The sequence below is a fragment of the Cavia porcellus genome, unplaced genomic scaffold (assembly GCF_034190915.1).
Source record: "Cavia porcellus strain 051 isolate PalLab524CR breed Dunkin Hartley unplaced genomic scaffold, mCavPor4.1 scaffold_11, whole genome shotgun sequence".
Classification (NCBI taxonomy): domain Eukaryota; kingdom Metazoa; phylum Chordata; class Mammalia; order Rodentia; family Caviidae; genus Cavia; species Cavia porcellus.
Genome location: NW_026947494.1, coordinates 79,174,749 through 79,189,578, shown reverse-complemented (window position 1 = coordinate 79,189,578; position 14,830 = coordinate 79,174,749). Strand labels below are relative to the sequence as shown.

At 36.2% G+C, this 14,830-nt stretch overlaps 1 protein-coding gene across 8 annotated transcripts in view; it reads left to right on the top strand.

Annotated features, from left to right (window-relative positions):
• The window catches only part of Sntg1 (syntrophin gamma 1), a 774,196-nt gene that overhangs the window by 424,585 nt on the left and 334,781 nt on the right, over positions 1–14,830 (top strand). For 5 of the 8 annotated variants that reach the window (XM_063258518.1, XM_063258522.1, XM_063258514.1 and 2 more), the window contains one exon: positions 3,526–3,629. The exons of the other annotated variants lie outside the window; for them this stretch is intronic. The gene's annotated coding sequence lies outside the window, so the exon portion shown is untranslated. The remainder of the gene's footprint in view (positions 1–3,525; positions 3,630–14,830) is intronic. 8 annotated transcript variants of the gene reach the window in all.

Here is a 14,830-nt window from a genome sequence, read left to right as displayed (position 1 = left end):
ACTTGCTCTTCTTTTTCTAGAAGCTTGAGATGATGCATTTCATTGTTTATTTGTCTCATTCTGTTTTCATGATTTGACAATTTATTGCCATCTATTTCATAAGACCACTTTCAATGCATCCCACAGATTATAGTATGTTGTTTCTGCATTTTCATTGAATTGTAGGTATTGCTTTATTTCTGCTTTAATTTCATCTGTAGCCCAGTAATTGTTCGGAAGGTTGTTATCTAAGTTTCATGTTTTTATGCAGATTTTGAATTTTTTGTCATTAATTTCCAATTTCAGTGCACTATGGTTAAATATTACACATAATATAATTTCAGTACCTTTGCAGTTACTTAAGAATGTTTGATGGGATAATATATGGTCTGTTTTGGAGAATGTGCCATCTGCAGCTGAGAAGAATATGTATTCTGATGTAGTTGGGTGGTGCACTCTGTAAACATCTACTAAGTCCAATTGTTCACAGTTATGATTCAGTTATATTATTTCTTTGCTGACTTTTTGTCTAGTTAATTATCTGTTTATGACAATAGATATGAAGATCCCCTGTTATAATCGTGTTCCTGTGTATTTGGTTTTTCATATCCATTAGTATTTGTCTTATATAGTTGGGTGCTTCTGCGTTTGGTGCAAATGTATTTATAATTGTTAGTTCTTCCTCTTGAAGTTTTTTGCTAACGAGTATGCATGCAGTGACCTTCTTTACCTCTCTTAATCATTTTAGGTTTGAAGTTTACATTGTCTGCTAATAGAATAGTTGCCCCTCCTTTGCTCTGGGTTCCTGTTGCATGGAATATTGTTTTCCATCCTTTGACTATTAATCTATGAGTTTCCTTTGGGTCAGGTGTGTTTCTTGTATTGTGGGATCATGTTTCTTGATCCATTCTGTCTACCTATTTCTTTTGATAGGTGAATTGAGACCATTTATATTTATGGATGTAACTGATATGTACTGGCTCGACTTTGCCATGTTATGTTCCAGTTGTTTGTTTTCTGCTTTTCCCCCTTTTTTAATTGCTTGTTCTTCCTGGTGATTTCTTTCTGTTGTTATTCAGGAGATTGTTCTACTTATTTGGGAAGAGTTGAAGGAGACTGAAAAACTTAAACATGACAAAGAAAGGTATCAATGTAATTTACAACATACTATAATTTACCACATTCTGCCTTCTGACTACCACCATTCAAAGTATCTGTTTTCTACATGCAAAATACATTCCTTCTCTTCACAGCTTCCAACATTTTAGACTGTTGTTGCTCTTAGTCTAGACTTTCACACTACAACCCTGTGAAGTTCTTTCCTTTGTTCACATATGCCTGTGCTTTGGAGTTTCAGTTCCGAATGCTCAGTGGAGTCAGATCTACAATGTGCTTGACTTTATAAGATGTTTTCCTGCAGTCACATGTGTTTCTTTGAGCAGGTGCACTGTATGTTGTTGCCCTTTTAATAATGTAGTGTGTGTTGGTGATCATTGTCTAGTTCCAACGTTCATTGTGGAGCAAATGTTGTTACATGAACATATTCTAGAATGCATTCTGCTATTTCGTCTGTGGTTTCCATATATTATCCATATACCTTAAATATACATGTTTAATGAAAAATCAGCAAAGACAAATTGGTTCTTTAGATGGAAAATGCTCATGTGTGTAATATCCCTTCATTCACCACTGGGTAGGCAAATGTAGTGTGTTTGGAAAGACACAAAAAATGTAAAGTATTTCTTGTAAAAATGATGAATGCTACTTATGAAGGCTTCTGAAGAATTAACCTTTAAAAACAGTATGTCAGACTGGGATTACAGCACATCTGTGCTGTGTCTGCCCAGTAAGTATGAAGCCCTGGATACCATTCCTCGTGAAAAAAAAAAAAAAAAGAAAAAAAAAAAAAAAGAAAGAAAGAAAAGGTAAAAAAGAAAACAGTAGGATTATCTCCCCTGATGAACATGCTTTCTATTATTATTTTTTAAATGGTGGGGACCCTTCTGTAGTTTCACTCTCCATGACTTCAGTTTCCTCTGGTCAACCATACTCCAGAAATATTAAATACAACTTTAGAAATAATAAAATTCCTAAGTTTTAAGCTGCATTGCATTCTAGGCAGTGTGGTGAAGTCTCCCACAGCCTTGCTGTGCTGTGTCTCTCCCAGGATCGAACCAGCCCCCTTTCCTGAGCAGCCACAGGGTGGCTGCTGCCCGCTGGTCATGCAGGAGCTTTGTCCGTTATCATACACCTGTGCTACCACCATGTCACAGTCAAGCAACCTTCATGCTAATTACTTGTGGCACCAAATCACAAGCGCAGTGATGTCGGTGTCTCAGAAGAACCATGAGATCCTTTTTTAAAGAAAAGTTCAGGTCAGTAAGATATTGTGAGGAAAGAGAAATTATTCGCATAACTTTTACTGCATTGTTGTAACTATTTCTATACTGATACTATATTGTAACTGATACTATATTGTTGTAACTGTTTCATTTTAAGTTTTATTGCCACTAACTGCCTGGATGTCTCTTTGTAAATTAAAGTTTGTCATAGTGTGTATACAAAGAAAAACAGTAGCATACACAGGATTTGTTACTATCATGGTTTCAGGATGATACTGGGGGTCTTGGAAAATATCTCCCACACGCAGCAAGAAATTACTGTAGAACATTTCTTTTAATTATAAAAAATTTAATAGTGGATCCTTTTAAAGAACATTCCATGAGCTGCCCTATTTATAAATAAGCCTATAACTAGTAACACCACCATGAAACATAGACTCTGTTGTAACAAACTGAAAAGGCAATTGTGAAAGCAAATAACATAAAGTTCAACAGTACTAAAACTAAATTACCATCCAATTTAAAGAAATGTGGAGCGTTGGAAACAGCTGAAAATTATCTTATTTGGTATAAACTTAGGGCCAGCTTGAAAAAAGCTGGAGAAGATGCTGTGAAGTGATTGGTGAATTAAGGAGATTAGTAAAAACTCGATCACTAAATGTGTATCTTTCATAAAATAGGCTTAGTTGTTTAATATTTGATTATAAAGAAATTTCACTAAATGTTTGCCAAACTGCATAACAAGTGGTGTATATGAGCCAGAAATAAGTGCTAAGAACCTCTGTTAAAAGGGGAAGTAGATGAACATTGCCAATGAAAAGATTTTAATGCTATTATCAGTTTGGATATTGAAATTAGCATATGTTCAGGTATAACAAAGTACTGTCCAATCATATGGTGAATATATATAGTAAGCCTGAAAATGTGCAGAATTTCCTGTTGGGACAGCTATGTGTTCTCCTCTGACACACTGATTCAGATTAAGTGCCTAATGTAAAGTTAGTATCCTACAGTATTCATTCAAATTATAATCAGTGAGCTTTATCCGTCTTCAAAAAGCCAATAAATGTCACCCTCAGTTTCTTATAATATCTAATACAATGTGAATACTCTGCAGATAATTATAAAAGTATTTAAGAAATAATGACCAAACATGTGCATGCATAAAACACTCACTAATTTTTAAAAATATTTTGATTTGCAGTTGTTTGAATCCATGGCACCAGCACCTATGGATCCAGTGGGCAGATTGTATTACTAAATTTCAAAGGATTCTTCTTTTGAGATTTATGCTGAAACCATTTTAAGGTATGGTTTCTTCCTAAGATATTACTTATCCCAATGAAAAGTAACTTATGTAGAGAACTTCATTAACCCAAAGTGTTTTGTGTGTTCCTAGGCTTTATCAGTACGGAGTGAAGGAGATATAGAAAATTTTTGTGAACTTTTTTATTGATCTGTTACTGTCCAATATATTTTCCACTTGAAAGAAAAAAAAGAAAACAAATGATTTTTCCTTACGTTTAATTTTCCTGTTCTATCTGTAGAGCCAATTGATATTCTCGTAATTTCCTTTAATCATAAAATGGAATCATGTATTTAGAAAAATTCAGTGTAGAACAAACATTAAGGATTTTATTTCTAAGTACATCAACTTAGATTGTGAAACTAAGACCCCAAAAGGTAGACTTGCCAAATTAACAATTAATAGTAAGTAAAATTAGATAATTAGTTTAAGAGTAGAACGTAATTTAAAAAACACAGTCTGACATAACCCTGTTTTAATTGAATTCCTAGGAAGGAAAATTACTGCTTTCTTAATATTCCAAGGACCTCTACAGAGAAGGGAGAAGGTTGCCCAGGATCACAGTTATTCAAGACAACCAGAATCCTCCCACTTGCTTTTTATTCTTTCATTTGAGTAAACAATCACAACACAAATTAAGGCAGCTACCCGATGTATTTTTATACAAAGTTGGAGTTCTCATGTCTACTCTCACAATATGTATACTTCCAGGAGCACCTGTTGTAAAAACAAGTCTTTTAACGTGATCCTCACAGAAAGTTGCACTGCAGATAAGCAGGGATATTTCTTTACTTCTATTTTTCCAGAAGAAGAAAATTCACCAATATTCTGCTAGCTTAGGCTTTCTATAGTATGAACTACAATTCATACGCAGAATGAGTATAGCCACTCTCCTGTGTATTTCTGTGTGTATGAACTTGCCTGAGATCTTATGCACTGTTATCTAATGATACACAGAACCCAGAAATAATCACTTTCCACTTACGCAAAGTCAAGTTCAACCACCAAAGCTACATACCATATGGTAACAGGAATGATCTTTAAATAGAATTGAAAACAGGTGAAGAATTAGTAAGTGAGAACTGAATGCCATCTGGGGAGGGTGAGGGACTTAGTTTTCACCCACAAATCACATGTTTCTAGTGTTCAGTATTTTAAATGGTCTCAGAAGAAGCCTATGGTGCTTCAGAAATACGGATTGAGAGCGTGTACTGGGCTTCCAGGTAAGGAAGACAAATGAGCCCTCAGCAAAGAGTAGGCTTACCCTGCAAGGGCAGACTAGTAGCTGTATCCTGGATGTTCACCAAAGCAGGGCTCTACCCTGCAGAAAGCTGGGTCTTGCATACATCTGAAAGTTTAGTCTGCTTTCTCTGCATTCCTGCTGAGCTAATATGCAGTGAACCTTTATTAGTTGTTACTAAAGAGAGTCTTGACTTTCCTCCCTCAAAAGTTTTACAGTTATAAACAATTCTGTATGCCTGGAGCAAACAGTCACAGATCCATATATTTTGCTAAAAAATACCACAGATTCTCTCTAAAACTAAACAGTGGCCAATGTGCTCTTAAATTAAATTTCATCAAAACTATTTGCAGTATCATCACATCTTACTTGAGATACTAAATAGGGTATTAGCAACTATTCATTTTATTTTTATACAGAATTTTAGGTTATTTCTTTATTGGTTTGAGATCATATTTTTTACATGTTGTATAAGTACCTAATCTATACTGTACCAGTTTAAAACAGGAATAAGGTGTAATACGTGTTGTTTTATCTTGCCTTGGTGTTAGGATTTAGATGTTGAATCTCACCCAAAGATTCCTATATTTACAGATGGGAACTTTGAAAGGTGATGAACTCATGGAGGTGCTACAGTCATTAGCAGGTTAATCCAGTGATAAATTCAGGGCAGAATGTGCTATTAGCAGGTGGGATCCATTTGAAAAACGTAGGTCATTGGGAACACAACTTGGAAGGGTGCATTCTTACCCCATTTTTCTCTCTGCCATGGGACAGAGATCTACTCCTTCTTTCTGAAATACAAATCTTTTCCCCAAGGCATTGTGACTTTTCTTTTGGTTTTTACTGGGAATCACACCTAAGTGTCTGCTTTGAGTCTCAGAAGAGACTTGGTCAGCAATGCAGGAGCTGTGAAAACTTTGTCACTTTCAGAGATTGACTAAATGACCTTGAAATGAAGAGATAGATCTTTCTGGGATCCAGGAGTGGCTGCTGTGGTTCAGATCTAAAATGTCTCCACAAGGGCTCATATGTTTAGAAATAGAAGTTTTGGGAATGATAGGATTGTAAGGTTGCCGTGCTCATCCTGAGTTAAGCACTGAATGTGCTGCAAGTGACTGGTCTTGCCGGAAGAGGCAACTCACACTGATGTGACTTGGAAGTGTGTACTCCTGTTCCTAGCTGCTCCCTTCCCTCTCTGCTTCCTGACTACCAGGATGTGAGAGTCTTTTCTGGGTGGGGCCCTCCCATCATGCCATTCTTCCCTGGCTCCACTACAATTGGCTGAAACCAAGACCCAAAATAAACCTCTGGTCTTATAAATTGTAAGTCAGGTATTTTGTCCCTGAGAGGAGAAAGTGTCTAAGACACTTGGTAGCCACTTACAGCATGAGAAATGACATTGCTACCCCTTCTGTTACATTAATTTTCTATTAATATATAGCAGATTACCACAAAGTTAATGGCTTACAACAGCCTGCAATATTAACTCGTAAATCCAGAGTCCTACAATGGCTTAACTGGGTCTGAGGCACAGTATATCTCAAAGCTGCAATGAAGTGTTCCTTTTAAGCTCATGTGGCGTTGGGAAAATTCAGATTTTTTCAGTTTGAAAGCCAATTTCCCCATTTCTTTGCCAACAAGAGTTATTAATAAAATGAAGATGTTTGTTAGTGGCACACAAATTTGAAGGAAATGCTTCCTAAAGGTAAAGAATATAGAAGGTGTAGTTGGATATGAGAATTAAGTGTATTTAAAATATCGTGACATTGTTAAGAACCATACTTTACTTCACAAGAGAACAATTGAGTTCTGAAAGTTTGGAAGGAAACTGGAATGCAGACCATGTACTTTCAACACCTACACTGTTTCCCTGCAAACGCTCCCTTGCAGGGAATTTTAGTCCAAAGCTTTCATTTAACAAAGAAAAGAGCTGAGAAAATTTTAGGCCAAGCATCCAGGTAGTAAAATACTTGGGACCTGAAGTACTGGTAACTTCTCACAGCCATCTAAGGGTTTTACTGTGAGTTAGACTGCAAACTCCAATCTGCATGACAATCTTGTACCTCTAATTCATGATGAATCATGGTTAGATAACATCTACTGAAAAATAAGTGAGCTTCTCATGCTGCATTCTCCTTCTTGCTCAAATATGAGAACTGTATTAGTAATGTTGGATTGAATGTCATCTTTAATCTTATATACTTTCTACATTTGTTTGCTTTCCTATAAAACATGCAAAATGTAAAATTTATGTATTTTTCAGGCCCCCCCAAATCTTTTATTTCTGCCTTAACATATGAATAATTGGGTAGAAAACATTTGTTCCAAGAGCTTTGAAAACATTACTGCAATATATTTTAGTGTCAGTTACTACTGAAGAGAAATTTGATGACCACATGTTTTAAAGTAAGAATTAATTGAAGGACTTAAACCAAGTCTGTGGGATAAAATCAAAGAGGTTTTATTGTAGAGTTGCAATAGTATCATTTGTTGCCACAAATGTAAATTTAATCTGTTTATTGAAAAAAAGAACTTGTGATTATCTGGGTGGAGTTTAGCATGCTATTTAGACTTCCTTGTTTCTAGGAAGGATATTACAGACTGTTCTGAATTTAGAGTCCCGTCCAGTTGAAGGGGAGTCAATTCACACACTCCACGCAAACTTGTTAGAGTTGTCTTGGGCTGTAGACTTCTCTGCTCCCAAAATTCTTCCACTTCTTTTTTTTAGTTTCTGTCCTCCAACATTTGTAATGATTCTTACTCTGTTGATTACTCATTCACGTGGTGAGTTCAGCTTCGGGTCTCCTTCTTCTATCCACTCATGCCAGTATGTGCGACAGACAGAGGGGTAGTGTCAAATGTTTCTCCAGTTTGCCACCCTGATGACAGTCACCTCAACCCATTTAAGCAAAACTTCATGATTCAAGTTCCAAGAGAAGGAGTGAAACGATGTATAGAAACACAGTAGGCTCTTTATTCTAGGGCTTTGCACTTTCCTTTATGATTTCTAATGGAGAAGTAAAAATCTAAATGGAAACAAAGTCCTAGTGTGTCCAGAACTGGGGAATTACAATCCAAAGGAAACGTTCAGTGTTATTACAAATGAATTACGGTAACCCTGAGAACATATCCTAAGTGAAATGAGCCAGACTTAGCAGATTAAATATTGCATGTTTTCTCATATACAAGACATTCAAGTGTAAATCCTTTGAAGAGCAAAATAAAAGATAGAAGACAGGAAACAGGGTGGTAAGTTTTGTGAAGCTGAGAAATACTGAGGAGGGCAGATGAGGAGGAGAAGGAGGAGGAAAGCAAAAAGAACTAAAATGCTGTATATGAATGTATTCACTGCATATCATAAAATTACAGTGTTAAAAATGAGTGACGATGTTATATGGAGCAAATCTTCCATACTTTGTCTTAGCCTGTTATTGTTACTGTTATGAAATGCCCAAGATGGAGTAACTTATAAAATACAGAATTTATTTCTCACAGCTCTGGAAGCTGGGAAGCAGGAGCATCTGGTGTCTTCTTTCTGATCCTTTCATGGTAGTATGCAGAAAGGCCAAAAAAGTAAAAAATAAAAACACTGCATTCCCTAAACTCCTAGTCCTGCTCACAGAAAGGGGATTTTATTAATCACCTGTTAAAGGCCTCAATTCTTGTTGCTGTTATTTATGTTATTATGTTTCAGTGCCAAGATTTTGGATGGCACACACTCAGGTCACAGCACTCTGTGGTTCCGTTTTTATATGTTCATAACGTACATGTAACTCACTGGCATTCACTGCCAATGAATTTATATAATGCGGGATCCACTGCCCAGTCACCCCAAATCCCATGGTCTTAATGCACGTCTGGACATTCTCTAGCTTTTGGTTTTCTAATCATGGTTGAAATGTTTCCTTCTAATCTCTAAATAGCTTGGTGAGGCTTTGAACACGATCTTTCTCATCTTGTGGGCAGCTTTCCTCCACAATCTGCTGAGAAGCCGTTTTTCCTTCAGGATCTGGCATCACCATCTCTAGAAGAGTCTTTCATGCCCCCTTCCCAGGTCAGCCACACTTTAAGAGCAAAGAATTGCTCTGTCGCTTCAGCCACCAGGGCTCAGTGTATGTGTCTGTGCTTCCTCTGGTGTCAGAACTCTTGGGAGACAGCAGTCTCGGTCCCATAACTGTGAGTCCCACAGTGTGTCCCGCTCTATTGCACACACTAATCAGCAAGTACGAAGTTAAACTAAATGGAAGCCTTCATCAGCGTGCATGGTGACGCATCCTTTACAGGATGCCTCCTTACTGGACTGAACTTAGAGAAATTCAGAATACCAGGCAAGCAAGTCCCCAAGTAAGTTCCAAATTACATTCTAGAATGGATGTAAGTGTCCTTGGCATTTGGTATAATCACCACTGCTTTCATCACCAAGATGAATAGATTTTATAATACAGTAACGTAATTGTCTGAGCAGTGAGACTAGACTTGAAAGGTAAATGAGTAGCTTTGATAGAGAAACAGGTTTAATGTTGTCATCTCCTGATTTTCCTTGTCAGTACACTCACATTTATCTGTGTTCCCAGAATGATTTTTTGTCATCTAGAATATTTCATAGTACGTTGATAATACCTTAGTGGTGTGCTTTTAAGGAATATAAAGTAATTTTCTCAGAACCTACTTCAAAAAATAATAAAATGAATCTAATAAAAAATTTCGTAGGATGAACTCCAAAGCCAACTCAAAATAATTGCTGGAATTTCAATGGTAACATTTCCCCTTAATAACCTGATAACTTGATTATTCCTACATAAAGTATTCCTGTAATCAGAAGTTCTATTGCTTTCCTCTTTTTTATGTTTTTTTTTTTCCTTCACTCTGAAAATCCAAGTTGCAGTGCTGTGATTTGTTTAAATGTCCCTCCAAAGCCTCATGGAGCCATAGAGGCTGCTGAACCCAACATTTATGATTGGTATTGTACAGCTCTGGGATTGGTGGTGTGAGTGCTGCACCCACCCAGGGATGAGAAGCAACATATAGTACAAGAGAGAGAAAGAGACTTGCCTTCTTTTTACCCTGTTACTCTTCTGGATTGCTGCCACCATGAAGGGTTGCCCCTTACCATGCCACCATGTCTTGGAGCAAATAGGCACTGAAAGCTTCACAAATTGTAAGCTAAATAAACTTTTCCTTTGAGCCATTAAGTATTTTTTCTCAGTAATGAGAGGAAAGTAAGCAAGATACCCAGCCTACTTATGAATCAACTTTTTCAGTCACATTGCCATAATGTGAGATCTCTTTGAAATGTTTATTGTGTCCTACTGGGTAGAAGGTTCCAGGGTGAGTGTTAAGCATACTGTGAGGATTATCTGGAAGCAAATCTCCACTGAATTCATGGGATATTTTCAGAATCGCCTTGGACTTTTTAAGAATCAAAGCCACAGAAACATCCAATAGTTTTACTATAGAAATTGTATTCTCAGTTCATTATAGTTTACTTGGATGAGAAAAATGCTCATATTTCTGTATTGGCTCAGTTCATTACAGTGATCTCTAAAATTTCATTAACCAATGGAGGGTAAAGGTAAAAGTCAGGGTTATACAGTTGCACATGTCTTCAGGAAACCCTGAGAATATCAAGGAAAATTTCTATATGTGCCAGTAATACAGTGAAGGACAGATTTACATACAGTGGGACATAAGATCTTGGAGATAATTACCCAGAACCTGATTCCATTGTAAGACTTCTGATGTATTTGCTTGATTTAAGCCTTAAAAACATTGACTCAATAACACCGAGTTCAATTTTCATAATAGCTACATTCTTTTAAGAAGTTCCTCTATGATAATAATACATGTAATTAAAATCATTAATTACCAAATGAATTTGATGAAAGTATAAAAAAGTTAATGATGGCAGCACTGGAATTAATGCTACTGTTTTTCAAGATTTCAGATTCAGTAACTAAATTAGAATCTTGTATTAGATGAAACGACTACTTTGGTGCAGATTTGACAGAGTTTTTTAAAAACTGAGAATTCAAATCAAACCACCAAATGTGGCAATAAAATACTTTTCCACTTGTCCTTTTCATTTCCTATTGTTACATGTGAGTTCACACCATGTGATGTCCGTTTGTCTCTCACTATTCTAAGGAATTACATACCGGCACTCTTTGCCCTAAGAAGTAGTCTTGTTGGTGTCTAAGTCTCACCATCACATGGCACCAGGTGACAGCAAGCTTTTCTGCCTTCGTTTGCAGGATGTCCTTCTGTCATTGCCTTTACTACCACAACCACCCTGTCAACCAGTTATTTCCATGGGTACATTAGTATCAAAACTTCCCAAAACAGACGTGCCTTTCTTTCTGCCCTCATTCTTCACCTTTTTGTCCACTGCTTTCCTCATGAAACCGCCTCCTGCCCAACAGGGCCTCTAAATCCCAACATTTATATCCTGCAGACTTCTCAGGTCACAAGCTCTGCTCTGCGCCCCGCTTAGGCACAAGTACATATTTGACATCAGCATTGTTTTGTGCAGTCTACCTGCTGGGTCTGTACATTGTAAAGTACTAGCTTTAATGATTATGAGTTTTCTGGCTATGCACTTTATAACACACTATAACCCTGGCTTCTCTAAGTTTTTGCTACTGTTTATCTTTTTCCTCTGATGTGATAATCTTTTTTTTTTAAAAGATGGTAGCTTTGAGTCAGTCTTGTATCATAGATAGCATTAATGTATTCTAACAAAATGATTTTGTGACTCTGTCTATAATATATTATCATTTGTCCAGTGAAAATAAATGAATGATAAATATGTGAGAGAAACTTAACTGGTCTATCAACCTTCCCCTCATCAACTTTCTAAAAAATATCTTTCAATTAAATTTTTTCTTCTAATATATTTTAAAAAATAAATTTTGAGGTAAAAGTTCAAAATTGAAAATTAAACAATTTTGTTTCAAAATAATTTTCCATGTCTTTTTTCTATTTTCCATTGCTTTTTGCAATCCTTGTGTCAAATTTAACGATCTGGCTTTCTATTCTGTTATTTCTTTAATTTGTGCAATGATGTCTTTTTCCCCTGTCCACATAGATCATTACAGATTTTTCTGACTAGATCAATGTCCAATTAATTTCCTAAATCTTTGTGTTAAAAATATATTCTTAGAAATACAAGCATACAAGCAAGAGTTAGCACAAATAACTGATGAACCCAATTTTGATTTTTAAAGAATATGACAATCAACAGCTCTTAACTAGTATTGGCTATTCATACAGAAATATTACAGTGACACCCAAAAGAACCTAATGGGTCATATTACTTCCTGTGATTCAAAATGCTCTCCCTAGTCAAACCACACTGATCAACTATGAGAATATCTTAGCAATACATGTGTTAGGTAACTCCTCATCACTTCCAAATTATCTGTAACAGTGACCAGTCATATGAATTGATCATCATCTACCTGATAATCCAAGATTCTATCAACATCTGGCAAATCAGATTTCTTTTCTGTATTTTTGTGTCCTAGGGAAAGATACAAGCTTTACTACTGGGGTACTGTTAGGTCCCGTCCTAAAAAAAAAGTTGGTCATTCATCATCAATTTTCTCTTCTAATATATTTAAATAAAACCTTCTTTGTTTCCTATTTAAATCTAAATGTGCTTACTGTTTTTTAAATATTTTTCAAGGATTTTTCAACATCTCTTTTTAAAGGGAAAACACGCTTAATATCTAGTGCAAGAAATATTACTATATTTTGTAATGTTCCACTAATTCCCTACTTACTTACAAGTAGCATTCCAGGAGAATATTCATAAATCAGTTTCACTCATAAGTCTTACAAAGTGAATCTTACACTCGTCTGATACATATATAATGTAAAGCAAAAAACTAACCAGACAAACACAGCAAAAGAATGAGCAATGTCTGCTGTCTTTGTGCCTTGATCTAGCTGCTCCGTTATTTTTGTTTTGTTTCCATGGTTATTGCTTTGCGTTTCCCTCCACCTGACCGCTCTTTGCCCTCTTGCTTCCCAGCATTCTGGGTTCTGATTGAAACTGTGCTAATATACACTATCGCATTGTAAGCATACAGAGGCACGTCTGTGACACTGTCTGGCAGGTACATAAGCTACTTCTGCAGTTTGTTTCCATCTACAAATGTTGATAATTCAAGTTTCCTGTATGTGAAGGGTTGCAACTGGGATGTTCACAGACTGGCGACTACAGAGCAGAAGGCAAAGACGCTTGTATCCTTTTGTAGAACTTGAAAATAAATGTGCTCTTTGTCCTACCCAAATATAAAAACACCTGTATCTGTTAGTATGGGGGTGAGGTGGTGTTTAGTGTGCAGGTAGTGGTCATGAGAGCAGGAGATAGAGTATAGGCATTAGAGCTTGCAGGGTGACCTCTGTGACTGCTGCTAACTACCATCAAGGATTTTTCCCTTTAAAAAGCAGTTGTGTCCCTCAGTTTAGGGTTTAAAAAAATCATTTTAGTGTGCTCATGTGTATGTATAACTAACACTTTATTCAGTTATGAATAGGGATTAAGTGAGAAATTCAAAATACTGCAAGGCATGAAACTTGTATTATTCAGAAATATTAAGTGACATTTGTTTTAGATTAATATCAAAACACATTTTTTGCTAAATAAGTCCCTAATATAAAGTTTTTTTAAAAGGTTGTAATTTATAAGACTTTTGGTAGGTAGGAATATATTCAACTGTCTCCTGATACATTTCCTTAAGAAAGAGAACCTGGAGAGGCTCTCATAGGTGCTCAAATAGTGGTCTATCCAATTATAGCTTTTTATTTGTAAAATTCGTATCTTATGACATCGATGGCGTCACACTACAATCCAAATTCATTAGAGTAAAACAAATTACCACACGATCAATCATATCTACTTCCTTAAAATCTATTTGAAAAAAATGTATATTTGAAAGGAAAACATTTTATTACTCTCCCCAATACTTCACTTCTAACATTCAGTATTATACTAAGAAACTGTGTCATTCCAACATTTTTTGACACTAATAAGTTTTCTAATTGTCTGTGGGCACCAAATAGATATCTTTAGTTCAACTCAACTCAGCCTGATACTCTCTGCCTGAGGTCAGCGGCAGAGTCCGTGAAAAGGGACCAAGGCCTCCTCCCTACTCTACATACTGATGCAGGCTGTCAATGGTGTTTCAAAGCACCTGGCCATGAATCAGAGATTCCCAGAACTTCTGCCTTGCATTTGACACTTGCTAGAACAGCTCATAGAAAACAGTCTACTTGGTAAATTACTGGTTCACCAGAGAAGGACGTGATTCAGAAACAGCCAGAGGAAGAGACATGCAGGGCAAGCAGTAAGAGTAGAGTTAGGAGCTTGCATACTGCCTTTCCCGGACCTCCAAATGTTCATCAGCTGCCAATTCTCTGAAACCTTGTCTCAGGTGTTGGAGGACTCTCCATTGCTGGAGGATATGATTGATTAAATCATTAGACATTGATGATTATTTAACCTGCTCCCTATCACCTCCTCTGGTTTTGGTAAAATGGGTAGATCTGAAATTAATCATGTGATTAGATGCATGGGTAATCAGGCCTCAGACTTTGATTCTTTGTAAAATCACTGCATCATCATAAACTCAAAAAATGGTTAAAAGTAGGTTATTTTAAATAACAAAAGACAGTTTGCATTAATGTCCGTCTTCACTTTACAACACATGAAGTTTCCAGTGATTTAGGCTCTCAATCTAGGAACTTGGGACTATCACCATGTAAGAACATCTTACATTCCAGGTCCACTTGATTGTAGGGTTTTATTTTATTTTTGATGATAATTTGTATGTTTTCAAAGCAACTGGAGTATGGATAAGGTCAACGTTAGCCGAATAGATGCTTTTTCAATATAAGCCTAATATCTATGTCAATATAAAATAACAATTCTTTTTCAAAGGAATAAGAAAATAATTT